At 33.7% G+C, this 19,475-nt stretch overlaps 1 protein-coding gene and 1 pseudogene across 1 annotated transcript in view; both read left to right on the top strand.

Annotated features, from left to right (window-relative positions):
• RALYL (RALY RNA binding protein like) overlaps positions 1-19,475 on the top strand; it is a 701,413-nt gene that overhangs the window by 300,532 nt on the left and 381,406 nt on the right.
• LOC125099364 (uncharacterized) lies at positions 12,965-13,098 on the top strand (annotated as a pseudogene).

Here is a 19,475-nt window from a genome sequence, read left to right as displayed (position 1 = left end):
CATCTGCTTTGTGTTTGTGTGTAAGGAAATGTTTTTACAAAACACGCAATTTGCCAAGAGGTAACTTTTAAGCTTGTATTCAAATTTTAATTTGTTATTTTCTTTTTTAAAGTATCTTATTTTCTAAAGCTCTTTAAAAAGGTAGTTATGTAAATTGTTGTGCTTCTTTTGCTTTCCAAAGTTAGATAACATTTTAAAAATACATCTTACCCTTCAGATGTCATTACACATCCAATTTAACTTTCTCCTTAGATGAGTTAGAACACTAGAAATAATGAGTCATGTCAATACGTACTTACAAGTGAACACAATTTATTTATCAGCTGACATAATTTTATATAAAACTGAAACTTTGGTGATATCCCAGCTAAAGTCATCAAAATACTTCTTATTTAACATTATTCTATAAGTCCGTGGTCAAGGAAATGAGACATAAACATAATATATTTCAGAATGATCATTTCCTACAGACAACATGAAAACCAGTACATAGAAACTGAAAACCACGAGAATAAATATGATTATTTAAGAATGTTCAACTATATTGATCTCTTGATCTATGTCAATTTTTAATTTTTATTTTTTCTTCAAGCTTTTATTTAAATTCCAGTTAGTTAATATGCAGTGTAAATTAGTTTCAGGTATAAAATTTAGTGATTCATCACTTACATACAACACTCAGTGTGCATCACAAGTGCCCTCCTTAATCCCTATCACCTATTTAACCCATCCCCCATCCTCCTCCCTCTGTCAACTCTCAGTTTGTTCTCTATAGTTAAGAGTCTGTTTTCCGGTTTGCCTCTCTACCCCCGCCCCCCTGCCCCATGTTCATCCGTTTTGTTTCTTAAATTCCACAAATGAGTGAAATCATATGGTATCTGTTTTTGTATGACCGACTTACTTAGCATAATACTCTCTAGCTCCATCTACATCAGTGCAAATGACAAGATTTCATTTTTTATGGATCTGTGTGTATGTGCGTGTGTGTATCACCTCTTCTTTATCCATTTGTCGGTCAGTGGTCATTTGTGCTCGTTCCGTAATTTAGCTATTGTTGACAGTGCTGCTATAAAACTTAGGGGTGCACATAACCCTTTGAATCCGTGTTTGTTTGTTTGTTTTTTTATCTTTTGGGTAGATACTTAGTAGTGCAATTGATGAATAGGGTAATTCTATTTTTAACTTCTTGTGGAATCTGCATACTGTTTCCCAGATTGGTTTCACTAGTTTGCATTCCCACTCACAATGTAAGAAGGTTCATCTTTCTCTGCATTTTTGATGTATCTGTTGTTCCCTATGTCGTTTTTTTAGCCATTTGGACAGGTGTGAGGTGATTTCTCACTGTAGTTTCCCTGATGACATCTCATGTGTCTGTTAGCTTTCTGGATGTCTTCTTTGGAAAAACGTCTATTCGCGTCTTCTGCGCATTTTTAAACTGTATTATTTGATTTGGGGGTTTTGAGTTTTATAAGTTCTTTATATATTTTGGATACTAACCCTTTATCAGATATATCTTTTGCAAATATCTTCTCCCATTCCAAAGACTGCTTTTTAGTTTTTTTGGTTGCTTTCTTCATAGCAGAAGATCTATGTCAATTTTTAAATCTACATCTCTTTTTCTGTGTTTCTCTCTCTCTCTCATAAAATAAATATCTCTGGGGATGGCTTCCAGGTGTCATTTTCTAAAAAAAAAAAAAACCAAAAACCAAAAAACAAAACTCCTAAGGTTTTCGTTAGACCAGTATTGATATGTATTAAAAAAAAAATTAGAATTTTACTCAAAAATTGTTTTAAAGTCTTAAGCAAATGAAAATACACCAGCCACATTTTTAAAGGCTAGATTGGCAATTATAAAGGTGTGGAGTTTTTCTCATATTAATTTTTAGTTTGTAGAGCAATCCAATCAAATAAAATTTTTTAAAATATTTTTGAAATACAATTGACATACAATGTTACACTAGTCTCAGGTATACAACATAGTGATTTGACAATTCTATACAATACACAATGTTTACTACAATAAGTATAGTTACCATCTGTCACCATACAAATATTACATTGTTATTGACAATATTTCCTATGCTGTACTTCTCATCCCCATGATTTATTTATTTTATAACTGGGAGTTTATACATCTTGATCCTCCTCCTTTTTCCACCTATCCTGCCACCAGTTTATTCTCTGTATTTATGAGTCTGTATCTTGTTTTTAGTTGTTTGGTTTTGTTTCATTTTGTTTTGTATTCCACATATAAGTAAAATCCTATGGTATTTGACTTTCTCAGTCTGACTTGTTTCACTTAACATAATACACTCTAGGTCCACCTGTGTTGTCACAAATGGCAAAGATCTCATTCTTTTTTATGGCTGAGAAATATTCCATTGTATATATATGGTATACACCACATCTTTATCCATTCATCTATCAATGGATGTTTAGATTGCTTCAATACCTTGACTATTATAATTAATGCTGCAATGAACACAAAGGGGTGCATGTATCCTTTGAAATTAGTATTTTCGTTTTCTCTGAGTAATCAGCAGTGGAATTATTGAGTTCTATGGTATTTCTATTTTTAATTTTTTGAGGAAACTCTACTGTTTTCCACAGTGGGTGTCCAAATTACATTCCCACCAGAAGTTCACGAGGGTTTCCTTTTGTCCATATCCTTTTGTCATTGTCCTCACTAATATTTGTTATTTCTTGTGTTTTTTTGATACTATGTGGTGCTAGCTCATAGTGGGTTTGATTCGCGTTCCCTTAATGATTAGTGATGAGCATATTTTTAATGTGTCTCTTGGCCATCCCTGTTTTCTTTGAAAAAAATGTCTATTCAGGTCCTCTGTGCCTTTTTTATCTAGATTATTTGCCATATGCCAAATTACTGAAAAAATTTTTAAGGATTTTATTTATTTGAGAGAGAGAACAAGCAGGGGGAAGGGCAGAGGGAGAGGGAGAAGCAGGATCCCTGCTCAGCGGGGCTTATCCCAGGACCCTGAGATCATGACCTGAGCCAAAGGCAGCTGTCTAACCAACTGAGCCACCCAGGAGCCCCGATAAATATTTTTAAATAATTTAGCAAATGACAAATAATTCTAAAGATCTTATGTGTGTGTAAGGGGTTACATTTCCATATATGGTTTGAAAAGAAATGCAGGTAGAATAACAGCACCATTAGATGTTTGCATTCATATAGATCGATACCTACAATAATTAACATAATTCTGATGTATATAAGAATATATCATATCCTATAGGATATACTGCAGATCATTAGCTAAGCAAATGATTGTTTGGTAAATGGTGTTGAATTACTGGCTGTTCTTATGGGGAAAAAATCAAATGTAGTTACCCTCAACATGATTAAAATTTATAAATCCCATACATCTCATGGCAAAGTCATTTTTACTCTAGGAACCCATCATAAAGATAAAAATTAAAATACACAAAGATATAAACTTAATGGTTGTAATAGGGAAAAAATAAGCAACACTTAAAAGACCAATATCAAGTAGAGTCTTATGATAGAATATTAATGTGTTTCAAAATAAATACTAAAATTTTATTTGCAAAAAATTGGTTAAAAATAAATTAGAAGGAAATATGACAGAATTAATTTTATTTTTGATGTTATTTTTATTTCTGTATGTTTTCTGATTTTTACATGTTTCTAAACAAACATGAATTTGTCATGAATAAAAAAACAAAAACAAATTATTTCAAAATACTATTTCTGGGAGTTGTTATTCACAAAAACTTTAATATTCACTGAATATCACAAAATCACCAAAAAAAAAAGAATTTGAAAATTTTGCTGTTTCAGAAGACTTAATATTAAAATGGTCTTGTTTTTTTTAGTCCATAGATTTAATCCAATTCCCATTAAAGACCCACTCTTCATGTGCATTTTGTATGTGTAATTATCACTTTGTTTTGTGCTGTGTAATTGGTTGGTAATTCCAGGATCATGCTGTGACATCCTATGACCATAGGAGTGGTCACTGAGAACATGATTGGATCATTCTCCATCATAAAGGAAAGAACTTCAATTGCCCATCTTTAAAAGTGATGTTTAGTGTCCATTTTTTTCCAGATTTTTTCCAGATTTATTGAGATATAACTGAAATGTAATATCATGTAAGTTTCAGGTGTACAATGTGGTGATTTGATGCATGTGTATCCAATAAACATCCCACTCCTTAAAGTAACTGCCAAAATAATTTAGAGTATATTTTGAAGAATAAATTTGGGAAGGAAGAAGGTTAAGGAATATTTTGACCCATACATTTTAACATTAGAATGACAAATGTTGCCACAGCCTTAGAGAAAATACTATTGATGAAAATAAAAATTCAAGATACATACCAAATTGTATGTGAAAGTTTAATCTATTAAGAGGCCTCATTTGTTTCCAGTGGAAGAAATAATAATATAGTTAATACGTAGCATTGACATATTGGGACGTCCAACTGTAAGAAATCAATTACACCTCTAACCCTAAAAAAATAATGAATACAAACCAAAAATATTCAGAACATTGTAGAGATCCAGAAGTAAAGATTAAAGATTACATAATGAAGTTTTAGAAAATCATAGGAATATATATTAATCAAGACATGAAACCTAAATAATTTAATGGAAAAGATCAATATATCTGATTTCATAAGAATAAAAATTCTTTGAGGCACCTGGGTGGCACCTCTGTTAAGCAGCCAACTCTTGATTTCAGGTCATGATCTCAGGTCCTGGAATCCAGCCTCATATTGGGCTCCATGCTCAGTGGAGAATCTCTTTGAGGATTCTCTCTCTTCTTCTGTTCCTCCCCCTGCTCTCTCTCTCATATCAATAAATAAACCTTTATAAAAAAAAAAAAAGAATAAAAATCATTTGCTAATGAAAGACACCATAAAGTTAAGATAAAAATAATTTTGGAAATACCTAAGTGAAGTAAAGAATTAACAATGTTTACTATGCAAAGAACACCTAAAAATTGATAAGAAAAATACAATTAACCCACTTTTTAAAAAATGGACAAATGATACCACAGGCAATTCAAAAAGGAGGAAAAGTAAATGGATGATAATATATGAAATTGTGTTAAAGACCATTAATGGAAAAATGTAAAGGGAAATAACAATGAGCTACCCATTTTACCCATCAGTATTGTTTTACTTTGTTATATACTAACAATAAATTATATTCTTTTTATCAGTTAAAACATTTTTCAGGAAAGGAAATAACTAAAATAAAAAGTAACATGGAATAATATACAAATTTTTAGATGATTTAATATTAAGTGGAAAAAAACTAAAATTGAATGTGATTGGAAATTTTTTATCTTCCTTTTTTTTATTTAGAGAGAGAATGCAAGAGCAGGAGGAGGAGGGAGCAAGAGTGGGGTGGGGCAGAGGGAGAGGGACAATCTTAAGCAGGCTCCACAGTCAGCATGTAGCTGGGCACATGGCTAATCTCAGGACCCTGAGATCATGACCATGAGATCATGACCTGAGCCAATATCAAGAGTCTGACCTTAACCAACTGAGCTACCAGGCATCCCAGAACCCAGAAATATTTTAAAAATGATAACCTCAAGAAAGAATAAATAAACAACTATAAAGGGAAATACATTAAAATTTTAATAATAATATTAGACAGTAGGGTTAAAGAGCTAAGGTTCATAAACATGTTGACAATAGTACCTTGTGCATAGAGACTTTCAATATATGGTGGGTATTTTTATTTTTATTGTCACTTTTACTCATGTGTAACTATTATGATGGGGGTTTTTTAATGTGTTTGTTTTTGTAATTTTTTTGCATCTTCCTTATATTCGTTAGCATATTATAACATAGAACTCCATAATCACTATTTAATGGTACCAATGACAAAGTCAATACTGAACAAATTAACCATGACATTAGAATGATACTTTTCTCTGAAACTTCTGGTTTATTTCTATGCATCATTATTACTCTTCCTTAATGACCATCTCTGTTCCAACTAGATTACCATGCTGTCACTAATATTTTAAGTGTCTCCTATGTACCCAAGTATAATAATAATTGCCTCATCTCCATCCCAATTTTATGAGAAAAGTGATATCATTATCCCAATTTTACAGATAGGGTTAATGAACATGAAGGAAGTTAAATAACTTTCTCAAGGACATACAGGTGCTAGAAAATGGTGCTGCCATTTGAATGAAGACCTCCTGATTTCAGAATCTGTGTGTTTAGCATTCTCTTATTGCCTCCATACCTATAATTTAATTCACAGAAAATTGGATTTTTCCAAGTTCTATTTTTGTCATGAATTATTACAAAGTTTATAGTTCAAATTATTGTTTTCTAAAATACTAATAATCAAAATATTTTGTGAAGTGTTAGATTATTAGATTTTCTTAGGTTTGGAAATATATTTAGTTAGCTAAATGAAACAATGATTATTCCTAAGGGGAAAAAAAAAGTAGTTTTTCTAAGTCTCAGATAAAAAAATGATTTTGAAAGTAAAATAATGTATTAGATCATGGTACACTAATTTCCAGTTCCTTTGTATTTTATAAAAAAATATGATTAAAATTATTCAATAGACAAAAAAAATCTGCATTTATAAGATACCTTATTCTGTATGTGCCCTTTAAAGGTATTAGTTGAGCTAGAATACATGTAAAATTTTACCTGGTTGAAATACCATTTTTAGATTGAATCCTTCCAGCTTAAATCAATCTGCTCTTACATTCTTATGTTATCAGATATTTTGCTCTCTTTTGAAGGCAACAAAGGTAATATAAGTTTCTACATCTGAAACCTGTCACAAGGCAGAGCTCAATTTAACAAAAAATTGTATATACTTATGTAATCAGAGAAAAGCTGTCATCTCGCTGATATCTGGAAACCACTGTACTTTGAAAAATGTGTCGAACACATACTGTAGAACTAGAGTTTTGTTGTTGTTGTTGTTATTGTTGTTGTTGTTTTTCATTGTGTGGGCAAATTAATGATGGTGGACTTGGTATTGTCCCCCACTCCTTCTACCCTGCATTTGCCTGCCCTATCTCCTTTACTTCAAACAGATACAGTCTAGAGTCACTCAGATACTATCCTCAAAGCCTATTTACCCATTAGATCTAGAAATAAAATTGGGTGCAAATAAAATTCCATTCTCATTTATTTATCTCAGAATTGAATTAATAGTTCTCAGTTTGTGAGACACAGGCATCATTGGTCCGTTCATGATCCATTTTATTCCAAAAGTAATTATTTAATTATGGGATACCAAAGTCCAATTATGTAGTCTTCACATACGCAGTTCTATAGTGAACCGATATGCAGAAATTGTGGTTGGGTGAGATCAACTAAAAGGCTTCCAGTCTGAAATTCAGGCTGTGGCATCTGGTTAGTATCTTGGAATTAGAAGGAAATAAAAGGAAATAAAAAGGTCTGCGGAAGTACAAAGTCTGTTAATTTGCCATCAAGTATGGATTGTCCAGTCTCATTAAGCACATAGGGTCTTTGCCACTTTTGTTGCTCTGTGACACAGGAGGTCAGTTTGAGTGACTTCACAGCTTATGGAGGTTTATTTTACCCTCCAAGGGGAGGGCCCAGTGTGTGTTTGGCACGAAGAAAGTGTCTTACCCTGTGTTCATAGAGGTGAGCTCTAGCCAATGACTTTAGAGACTATTGTAGACAGTTAAAAGTACTTTGTTTGAATGTGTATTTCACACGGTGTTCGTTAGGTCTTGATGACAGTGTATTTCACATTTAGATAAAAGAGGTTTTTGCTCTGGCAGGCCTGTGTACAAAGCTAATCCTCTCTGAAGAAGGAAAATTAAGGACATATTTCACCAGCTCATACCTGGCAGTAGATTAATGACTGGCATTTCTAAGACTGCATGTCAAAGAATTTAAATAAACATTTGTTAAGGTGATGCATTAGAGTCAATGTGCTCTTGTTGCTATCATTGTAAAGGGAAATGATTCAGAAAAAAAAGGGAAGGCTTGTTAGACACATGAAGAGGTCTTATGGTACTTCAGAAACACTATTTTTAAAGATTATTATCCTTCAGAATAGAATTTTAATACCATGTTCACACACCTTGAGAAGAAAATAAGATCCTCTAATTCATGAGCAAGGTTAAACATTTTTCCATGTGCTTGAGACCCTCACTAAAATAACAATTGAGTTAACCCAGTGGTTTGTACTAGTATGCATCACAAAGAGAAGGAATGTTGGAGAATATAAGAGCTGAAGTAGGACTTGGTGGGCCTGAGACTCAACCCTATAGCTATATGATCAATATCACTGGATATTTTAGCCTGAGCTGCTTTCTGTGTTAATGACACCAGTAGTACAAGTCCCATCTCTGTCACAGTTATTGTAACAATCAATGAGATAATAATAGTTGAGCATTTTTGTGAGCTTTGAATTGCTGTATAAATACAAAACAATTTAAATACAAAATCTTGAAAGGAACTGTGGTGGGACAAGCTGATTTAACATTTATTAAAACAGTACTATATGCTAAATACTGTACAAATAATCTATTTTTTAAAGCTGAATTTTTCAGTTTGCCTTGTGATTGTATTTTTTTCTTAAAGATTTTATTTATTTATTGGACAGAGAGAGAGAGACAGCGAGAGAGGGAACACAAACAAAGCAAGGGGAGTGTGAGAGGGAGAAGCAGGCTCCCTGCTGAGCAGGGAGCCTAATGTGGGGTTTGATCCTAGGACCCTGGGATCACGACCTGTGCTGAAGGCAGACGCTTAACTGACTGAGCCACTCAGGCACCCTTGGATTTAATCTCATAAAAAGTATAACCCATTCTACTCCACTAGTAAGAAATCAAGAATCCAATTAAATTAAGCGATTTGCTTTAAATCATGATTCTTAGACTACTGCTACTCCTATTATAACGGACTGATGATGCATTATAAAAAATCATAATAATAAAGGGGCTCAGTGGGTTAAATGTCTGCCTTCAGCTCAAGTCATGATCTCAGGGTCCTGGGATCAAGCCTCACATGGTGGTAGTGGCGGTTGGGGAGAGGTGAGAGGGGGGTTGGGATGGAAGTTGGGCGGGTGAGGAACCCTGCCTGCTCAGCGGGGAGTCTGCTTCTCTGCTTCTTCCTCTTCCTCTGCATGCTGCTCCCTCTGTTTGTGCTTTCCCCCACCCTCTCTGTCAAATAAATAAAAATCTTAAAAAAAAAAAGTAAATAAAGGGTTCTGACTGATCTTTTCAACTTAAGTAGATATATTTTGTAGAATTTAAGGATTACTTATAACCAGATTTTTTTAAGTAAGATAAATATCCAAGAACATGTAAACGAACATGATAACAGCTATATTTCTTAAATAACTAAGTTGGGGATTACAAAAATATTTTCCTACTTATACATTTGCTTGCCTTACTTGTGGAAAAAAATACATATGTTGATTACACGTATATTATGTCATAAAAGGTGTTTGGTTGCAGAAAGACAAATTTTTAAGAACAATACAACGCATCGTATGCCAAAGTTTAGAGGTGTGAGGTTATCTGCCTGGGTGGGCACATCTTTTGATGTGTGGACGTATGGATCATGTTAGTGCTTCAGCGTGATTGCTTCAACGTGATGTTAGTGCTTCAAAGGAGAGGACCTTCTCAGAATGAGAAGGAATGGCCTTAGATTTGAATTGCTCTGATTCCTTGTCTAATCCTCCAGTATCGAAATGTTGAAATGTGTTGTGAATGGTATAAGAACTCATAGCATGATGGAATGGAACGGGACAGTCATTGGTCTGAATCTGGACTCCACTATTTCATAGTTGTGTCCCCTTAGACAAGTTAGCTTCTGTGTGTGTAATTGTGTCGGTCGGTAGAATGTGGATAATACTACCTTGTTTGCTGTATTTTTTAATCCAGTGATAACTTACGAACCATCTAGGAAAGCATTTGACAAATGTGGGAGCCACCAAGGGCAGCTCTTAATAACCCAGCAGATAACCGGCAGGATCCAGTCCGCCAAAAATCTTGAGCATTCTCTGATTTGTTTTTTGTTTTGTCTTGTTTCTTACGTTGCTGCTCTTTCTTTTTCCTTCTTAGTTTTCAGGCATCTAAAAGGTTTTCTTACTTCTGATTTTTCATTTGCTTTAGCTTTGAACCCAGGCTCTCAATGTCATTTCTTTGCTTAGAATTATAACTTCTGACCAATCCACCCAATTTAGATTAAGTTTTCTTCCCTGTCTTAGCACACTGTCTACATGAGCAAATCAAAACATATGTAAGCCCTGACATCGTTGAAATATTGCTATTTTGTGTTTAAAATGTGCATAATGACTGCAGGTAATAAGGATTAGTTTTTCATTGTCTTTTAGTGAACTAACTTGCCAGCCAGAAGACAGTATTTATCAAATGGTGGGGGTCTGTGCTGATTCTCTCTGAGGTTTGTTCTTGACTGTGAACAAACTCATGATATGGGGACATTTTCTGAACATTCTTCTTTGAGATCTGATATCAGGAAATAAAATAATCTCTTATTACATTGAAATAAGGTTTCAATGCTTTATTTTTAAAATTATGTATCTATTCTATAATGTTATTATATTAAATTATATCTATTAAATTATGCATCTATTCTACAACTTTCTTGTTGATAATCACTATAATATATACTCCTTGTCTCTCATAAAATATAAAACATGGAAAAACTTCATATTCATTAAAAGTTATCTGACAGAAACTCCTTCTTTGAAGGTAAGAAACACCAGTGTGTGACACTCACATGGATTTTCTGACTCACTTCAGCTTTACAAATAAGGGAATGCTGTACTTCTAAAAATAGTAACATACTTAGGAACTTGCTATCATTAAAGCATCATAAAAACTATTAATGAGTTAATGTCTTTTGAATGTTACATTTTGTTGGATCTCCAGTGTTTTTGAAATTTAAGAGTATACATCTGTTTTGTCTCCAGGATCGGCATTGTGTTCCCTCAGCCCAAATTCTTAGCAGACTTTGTGTGAGATGTGGGTCATGGCCTACAGAGGTGGGTCACACTAGGAAGAGCCAGGGTTTTGCCTTTGTTAGTTTCATTATAAATGAGGAATTACACTGGAGAGCCCTTAGAGTTCTAGCAGATGGTCCTCTAAAAGTGGCTGTTATATGTAAAGTGTTTTATGGGAACTTAGAGATAATCAGATAACACTACAAATAATGCCTGCTGAATATGCAGTGGGTGAGAAACGTATCAGCACTCTTTTAAAAATCAGTTTGGCCTCTGGACTCTCAAGCCTACAAAACCTACTTATGTAGTTATAATATCTGTGTTTTTCTGTATAAATCTTTGCAAAGCTGAGGTCATTACTGTTTGTTTTTATGGCCCTAAGCGATATTCAGTTTTTTTTTACCGAATAAACTACATAGCTATCAGCTAAACAATAGCTACATAGTGATAGCTATTATTTCTACTATACTTCAGTAAAATACAAGCTTTTTCTTGATACAATGGAGACAACCACTCCCCATCCAATTTTTTAAATAGCTCTTCTTTCCTGTTTGAATCTGTCATGTTTCATGGATGCTAAAATGTTTTTGTAGAGAGGAATGTCTTTATACACCATTTTAAAATAATGAGATCCATTCCAAATATGGAATTGCATGTTCCTTAATTCAGTAGTGAGCATGTATTCCTTTCAAAACTTCACAAAAATTGTGAGGATGCATAAAAATACATACCTTTAACAGTAGTGGTCAAAAGTATTTCTTACACTTTGATTCTCAAAATTGTGCTTCTTACTTATAGAAATATGATAATCCCTTCCAGTGTGTATTTCAACCTATTTGGTTTACATATATATTTAATATACATAGGCTCTTCTATTTGATTTAGGTGGTGGGTCATGCCAAAAGTTATTAATATATATTTGCAAATACATATATATATAAAATATAGTGATTGTACAGTATGTAACCATACAGAGATGGAATACATATGTACCAGGATGGAATAAACTTTCAGTTGACGCAAGAGGGAAAAAACACATTTCTTGCTCATGAGATATGACAGAGCCTTTTACAGATGTTAACCTGTCAGATATGCTCCTCCCACAGAATCTCTGGCGGCTTCTGTCAGGAATTTTGACTCTCAATAAAATTAATCATGCAGTCATTGAAAGCAATGGATTTACCAATTAACAGTCTTATAAAATTATCTCAAAATTATAAAAAAAAAATCAAATTGTTATTTGCCTGGTTGGGAAGTTGGAGTAGTAGTGTTGATGTAGATGTGTATATTTAAATCAAACTAATAATATCCTTAAGAAGCAAAAAGAATAGCAGACATTTATCCACCCATTCATTCATTTTAAAATTTTCATTTGCAAATTTAAAAGTGAACTCAATGAGTGTTAAGCACCTGATGTGTTCAAAACCCTGAGCTAAATTATATAAAAGTGAAAATGTGGGGCAGCTGGGTGGCTCAATGGGTTAAGCCTCTGCCTTCAGCTCAGGTCATGATCTCAGGGTCTTGGAATCGAGTCCTGCATTGGGCTCTCTGCTCGGCAGGGAGTCTGCTTCCTCCTCTCTCTCTGCCTGCCTCTCTGCCTACTTGTGATCTCTATCTGTCAAATAAATAAATAAAATTCTAAAAAATAGTATGAAAATATGTGCGTATGTGTGTGTGTATATATATGTATGTATATATAGATATACATACATGCATATACATATATATGTATAATGCATAATATACATAATCTCTGCATTTAACTTAGTAAGAAAATTAGAGCTGCATGAAAGGATAGATATAGGACATACACAGTTCATTTTGTTTCTACATATTTCTCACTAAAATTATCTATAAAATCAAATGAATGATTTTCTCTCTCCTTGCAAAGTTTTGTGTAACTCATTGACCAGAGATTTAAATATCTTAAACAAAACAGCCCAAAGAACCTATTTTGTTGCTTATATTTTGGACCTACATGATCTCTCAGGGCCTTTTGGCTAAGATCAAGTGTAGTATCTGTTCTTATCAGTTTGAAATACTTTAAATAATAACATGTTCTAAGAAAAATTTGTATGTGAAATTTGTTTTGAAAGCCTTCAGTGACCACTCTATTGAACCAAAATTCATGTCAAACCAAGGTTAAGGGTCTCTTTAATGTGAAGAAAGGATAAAAGACTTTAAGGGCAAGACAAAGACTGTATAAAGTGGAGACCCAGCACCCTTCTCTACTTTTCAGGTATAAGCTTCCCTGGGTCCATCCCCAGGAGGATATCTGACTGTAGATTATCTCCCTCTCCAGGGTGGGGTTCTCTCCAGCTGCAGATCTAGTTTTCATATCATTCTGAGAGACATAGAGCTGTTCTGGCTGCACCTTGTCATGTTGGTTTAGTATAGACCTTTGTAAATTATAAACCATTGGTATCAGTGTGTGTGTGCAATGAATATTAATTTCTATCTGTCACATCAGCGTGGAAGCTAATAAGAGCCCAGTAGATCATATTTCTGTATAAATGCAGCAGTCTATGTAAAATTGGCCAATTTCTGGAGTCTGACCTTCCCAGAATATTACCTCCACAGATGATCTCATTATTTAGAGCAGAAATTACAAATAAAAATTGTAGCAGTATCTCAAAAATGTCTAACAAATGTTGAAAAAGAGCATTTCCAACACTGAATATTGTTACCTGAGCACAGGACATGTACAATATAGATGAAGTTTAGATCCAAATACACTTCCTAGCTCCTCTGCAAGCTATCATGAGTTTCACTTGCAATATCAAGGACTGAAAGAGAAGATGGGTGAAACATGAAAGTCATTTCTGAAAGTCCGTGTATAGACCTAAATGCCTGAACTTGTATGATATCAGGTCCTTATTATGTACATGCCATTATACTCAAGGACAGATCATAATACCAAAGGCAAGGTACCTGTAGAATCTCAATTGCTCCATGAGTATGAGATAAATACCAGCCAAGGCTCTGATATGTCACTCGTTAATTAAAACCTCTTCAGTATGTTGATTCACAAGAACCTCTTTTGAGAAAACGCGCTAACTTCAGAATTACAGTGATCTCAGAATATTATCAGAAGCTGTGTTATATCTCCAGAGGTCCCTGGAGAAGCAATTTGGGAAAGACCTGGCGGAAAGCACTAGAAATCAAAGTCCAAATTCAGCTCCAGAGAAGTTATCTGATAGAAAACTGAGCATCCCAGAGGTTACATATCTGCTTAGTTACACATCTAGAAAGAGGAGAGCTGGTTATATTTTCCATGGGCTGAAACCCAATCACAAGGTAAACTTTGACAAATTCCTTTTTTTTTTTTTTTAACTTGAGTGTAGTTAACATACAGTGTTATATTGTTTCAGGTGTATAATACAGTGACTCAACAATCCTATATACATTATTCAGTGTTCATCATGGAAAATGTGCTCTTAATCAGCTTTAAAAAATATTGTAGATAATTTGTACAACACACTACAGTACTAGTTTGATAAATATTAGTGATCCTTGTATGTATAAATCCAACAACAGCATTCTTTTTTTTTTTAAAGATTTTATTTATTTGACAGAGATCACAAGTAGGCAGAGAGGCAGGCAGAGAGAGGAGGAAGCAGGCTCCCCGCCGAGGAGAGAGCCCAACATGGGGCTTGATCCCAGGACCCCGGGATCATGACCTGAGCCAGAGGCAGAGGCTTTAACCCACTGAGCCACCCAGGTGCCCCCAACAACAGCATTCTTAAAAATGAAGGTAGTTTTCCTCCCCAAGTCTGATAATTTATACTAGTTATGCTAATATTAAAACTTAGTAAGAAAACCCCTGGGGATAAAAATACATAATATGTTTATTAAAAAAATAAATTAAAAAAACTTAGTAAGAAAAAAAATACAGTAGGACGTCTATGTGGAGACTACAGATGTCTAGTGAATTAAGACACTTAGGTGGCATAGTTATCTCATACCTACAGTTACTCTCTCCTTACTATCACTTGTGGCATAAGGTCTTAACAAATCTTTTGCTAAGCTTACAAATAGGTGGTAATTATTAATAACCTTTAGCTTCTATTCAGAAAAGGGCATCCATAATTCTTAATTTCTACATTTCCTGGGATTTTCTAATATTTTATGGAGATTCTGCCTTGTGTAGCTAAGGGTAGGGAATAATTGGAACATTTTGTGTCCCGTCATAGGCTATTGCAGCAATGGGGACAGTATTTGTTCCACCAAAGAGAAATTATGCTCTAAATCAGTTATTTGCAATACCTGGATGGCTAGATGCTGTCATTTATAACGCTGTATCTGCATTCAGAGGTGCTGAGTTTAAGGAATTTGTAAGCAGGAACTTTATCTGATCTAAACATACAGTAGGCATTTTCACTATATCATTTTTATTGCTACTTAATACAACCCAAATATTCAATTTCGTGAAGGGCAATTCACCGTTGTACCTACTGTAGGGCATTTATTTATATTTCAGGAGAGCACAGAAATGCCAGAGGGTTGGTTGTGGGATTTAAAACCTTTTACTCTAGGACCGGTCTTCCAAAGCCACATCAATAATGATTGAAAGTTGTTCATCTCTGCGGGCAGTTTAGTAGCCTACATGAAATCACTTAGTGGTCCGAATTTAACTCCTGGGGGAACTGTCATGATTGACAGTTTGAACAAAGAGGACAAGAGTGGAAAGGACCTGTTAACTAGGAGTGAGTGAATTTCTCCTGTGGGCATGACAGTGTTTATCTCCTGCAATTTAGCTTTAAGTGACCTGAGAGTTTAAAAATGGAGGAAGATGTTTTATTCAGTGGAGGAATATGGGGAACAGAGCATAGTTTTATCCTAGTGAATACACAAGAACAATCTTCTACTTCTCCATTGCCGGCCTCATGTAATGCATCAATTAGAAGTGAATATTCTGATGCTTTTGCTTTGAATGTCCATATTTACATTTTTAAATTGTATTAAGGTGAACTATACCATAGCATTCATTACCGTGTGACTTGCAGAAGAAGCTGAATACAAAGTTGAATGCATTCTGCTCTGTTTTATATTATTTCAGGGAAACTCTAATTGGAGCCAGTAAATTGGTGAAGCTAACAAATTCTGAGGAAAAATTTACCAGAATCATCTCTGGGCATTCTTAAGATAAGGTGTTACCTAGCATACTTATTATAATTCTTAATATAAATCACAGACTAAATCTTAGCAGTTTGTGGCTATTCCTTTCTGCATAACCTGTATGGTTACAGTGGTGATGAGGCTTCTCAATATTAAACCCAAATTGGTGTCTTCCTCAGATAAGTTGAAACACTTTTCTGGAAATACTCCAGATCCTAGAGGAAATGAAGGGAAAAGGTAGAACCCTCTCCTAACTATTCTAAATGAGTGAATATTTAATAAACCCTTAAACCAATGGAAGTTATATAATAAGTACTAAGTACTAAATGCTTGTTAAATATAAAATAACTTTTGCATAACTGCTTTTGAAATAGTTTTAATGATTTGTAGACCATCTTTGAAAATTCAAAATCTCTTAAATAGCAACTGTTTTAGCAATGTTTATAACAGGCATTAAAAAAGAAAGGTTATGTGACACAGAATGAAAGGACACCAATTACTTGTTTCGTACTTTTCTGACTGCATGGTCCCAGAGCACTAAGGGGTCTTGTCACATTGGTCTTGGCTTCTACATGGATGTGGTTGACCAGTCAGAAACCAAGGTAACTACCTCATGGTTCACAGCCTTCTGCCAAATAATGGTTCAGATAGCAGTTAGTGCTGTATATGCCTTATATCACAAAACCACTATCCCTGATTGGCTTCTTTTCCCTAGTCAAGTAGTAGAAAGTGCCTAATTATTCTTGATTCAACTTCTCTGTATAACTCAAAACAGTCTTCTGCCTAGGTCATGTTAACCAGTGGAGTTTTCTTGGAAATAGCATTACAGTCTTGCTCTTAGACAACTTGTGTGACTGAAGCATCTATTTTGCAGAGGAGAAAGCTTTTGAGAACATCATATGCAATAAATTTCCTAGATTGATACCAATTTTTTCATATTCTAGAGAACATGAGTATACTTCAGGATAACTCCATGAAGTGAATACTTTTGAGTTAAATCACCATATGGTTTTATCTCTTTGAATCTTTTTTTTAAATTTAAAGTTGATAATGTTCCTTACTTGTAAAAATCACAGTGGAATCCTATACATTGAATTTGGTGATCAAATAGACAATGCTTACATGATCCCTGATATAACAGATGTAACACCAGTCACAATTTCTCTAATGCTTCATAGGAAGTTTATTTCATTTCCTGAAAACTCCAAACACAAGTAAGTTTTTATCCTTGGGTGATGTGAACTTCTAAGGACTAAATTATGTCCCCTCTAAATTCATATGTTGAACCCCAAACCCATAATAAACCCATAATGTGAAGACAGGATTTTAGGGGAGTAATTCGGTTTAGGTGGGGTCATCGGTATCTCCTGATGGGGTCAGTATCCTTTTAAGAAGAGGAAGAGAGGCCAGAGCTTTTCTCTCTACTATGTGAAGACATAGTGAGGAGGAGGAAATCTCCTACCAAGAACTGAATCAGTTTGCACTTTGATTTTGAACTTTTAGCCTTTAGAAGTGTGAAAAATAAATGTCTGCTGTTTAAACTACCCAGGCTCTGGTATTTTATTATATCAGCCCTAGTTCACTAATGCATGAAGAAAAAAAGGAATTGTACTGATTATCTGTTTTTTACTTTATTCTTGATCATAGGCCTGACCTAACAGTGTTCTTTCAGATTGGTCATGATTTACACAGGGTTGTGTCTGACCTCTCTCTCATGAACCAAGGTGATGGTTTCTTTAGACCATAATAACCCTCTGCCAAATATGGTTGGATCTTCCACACCTTTTTAAATGCTTCACGAGAGATGGCTTAACACTTAATCATTACTCCTTGTTTACAAAATTTGACTCATTTATTAATTTATATTTCCCAAAATAATTTTAATTCAGTGTCACACAGAAGTTGATTAATATTTCAAGTTCTTAATTATGTTTGAAATGTTGACTCACTAATATCCATTGATTTCCAATTTGTAGTTAGAATAACCAATGCAGAATGATTACCTTTTTATAACTACAGTTAGTACATTATTTATACCTATATGTGTTTACTTAGTAGTTTTTGCTCTCCTGTCAACTACTTAATCTTAATCTCCAGGTTAAAAACACTTATTTCTTTGTAGTTAGTGGTTCTATTCAAAGATAATCACTGCTATTAAGATATTTTAGCTAACATTGTTTGCTAATTAATTAATTAATGCCATTTTTATTTTTATAATAATTTTATTTTTTCTATTGTTTACAATAATTTCATTAAATTTTTATATTCTGCCCTGAATGTGGAATGCAATACTATCATTTGCCTAATTTTAAAAATCTTTCTATATCCCAGTAAGTGGCATTTTAAACCATTTTTCTTCCTAAAATATATTAATTTTCTATGAAATTTATCATATCACCTTTATTACCAGCAAGTCCTTATTAAAAGCAAAATATTTTATGTCTTTAATCTTTTTACACACAAACTGTAGTTAAAAAGGAAAATGGCAACTGGATTTCTTGGTTCTTATAGTGTGCTATTGCCAAAATATTGCAGTCATTGTCTGAGGTACATAGTTTAAAAAAAGTTTTATAAAAAATGCGTTGATGTGACTCTAATTAATATGTTTGCAAAACTTCATGAGTAGAAAATTTCACTTCTGCTCTGAATGTTATTCATAATTGTACTAACCGAATTGCAATATTGAGATAGAAGGACTGCTGAAAGTTCAAATATTTTAATAGTGTTTTTAATTTCTTTATAATCAACAGTTAAATTTTTAATAAACATTGAACACATACTATGTAACATTAATATATTAAAATATAATATGTAGACTTAATAAGTGTGCATTTAACAAAGGAAATCAGAATAATTTTTATTTTTTTAAATAATAATGAATTTGGTGATATGCCTAGGAAGTTCCAAACACTAATTTACTTTTTTCTGAGTACAAGAGAATTATGCTGTGTCTGTTACTAGTGCCAGTCTAGCTAAGGTCATAAACTTCATTTACTTCATTTCAGAGATCAGAATATCCCTCTCTTATTGAGTTTATGGTCTGTTTGCCCATTCTTCCTGCTCAACATAATGAATCAGAAAATATTTTGAATATGGTATTTAGGGAGGTGATGGAAGGCATCAAAAATACTTTGAGTGTCTTAAAACAACCAATACAGATGGAAGTGAAAAGGTGTTTAAACTTTCTAGAAAATATCTGAGGATTGATAACTAAAGTAGAGGTTTTTTTCTTTCCTGTTTGACAAAGAATTTTAGCATTTGGAATTTATCCTCACTAAATTTGTCATTGTTCATCTGAGATACTTTTGTGATCTGAAAAAAATTGGAAACAAGCTAAATGCTCATCAAGAGAATGAAGAAAATCATGGTACAGC

This window comes from Lutra lutra, chromosome 4 (genome assembly GCF_902655055.1).
Source record: "Lutra lutra chromosome 4, mLutLut1.2, whole genome shotgun sequence".
Lineage (NCBI taxonomy): Eukaryota > Metazoa > Chordata > Mammalia > Carnivora > Mustelidae > Lutra > Lutra lutra.
The sequence above is the reverse complement of the archived record's forward strand: the minus strand, read 5'-3'. Positions and strand labels throughout refer to the sequence as shown.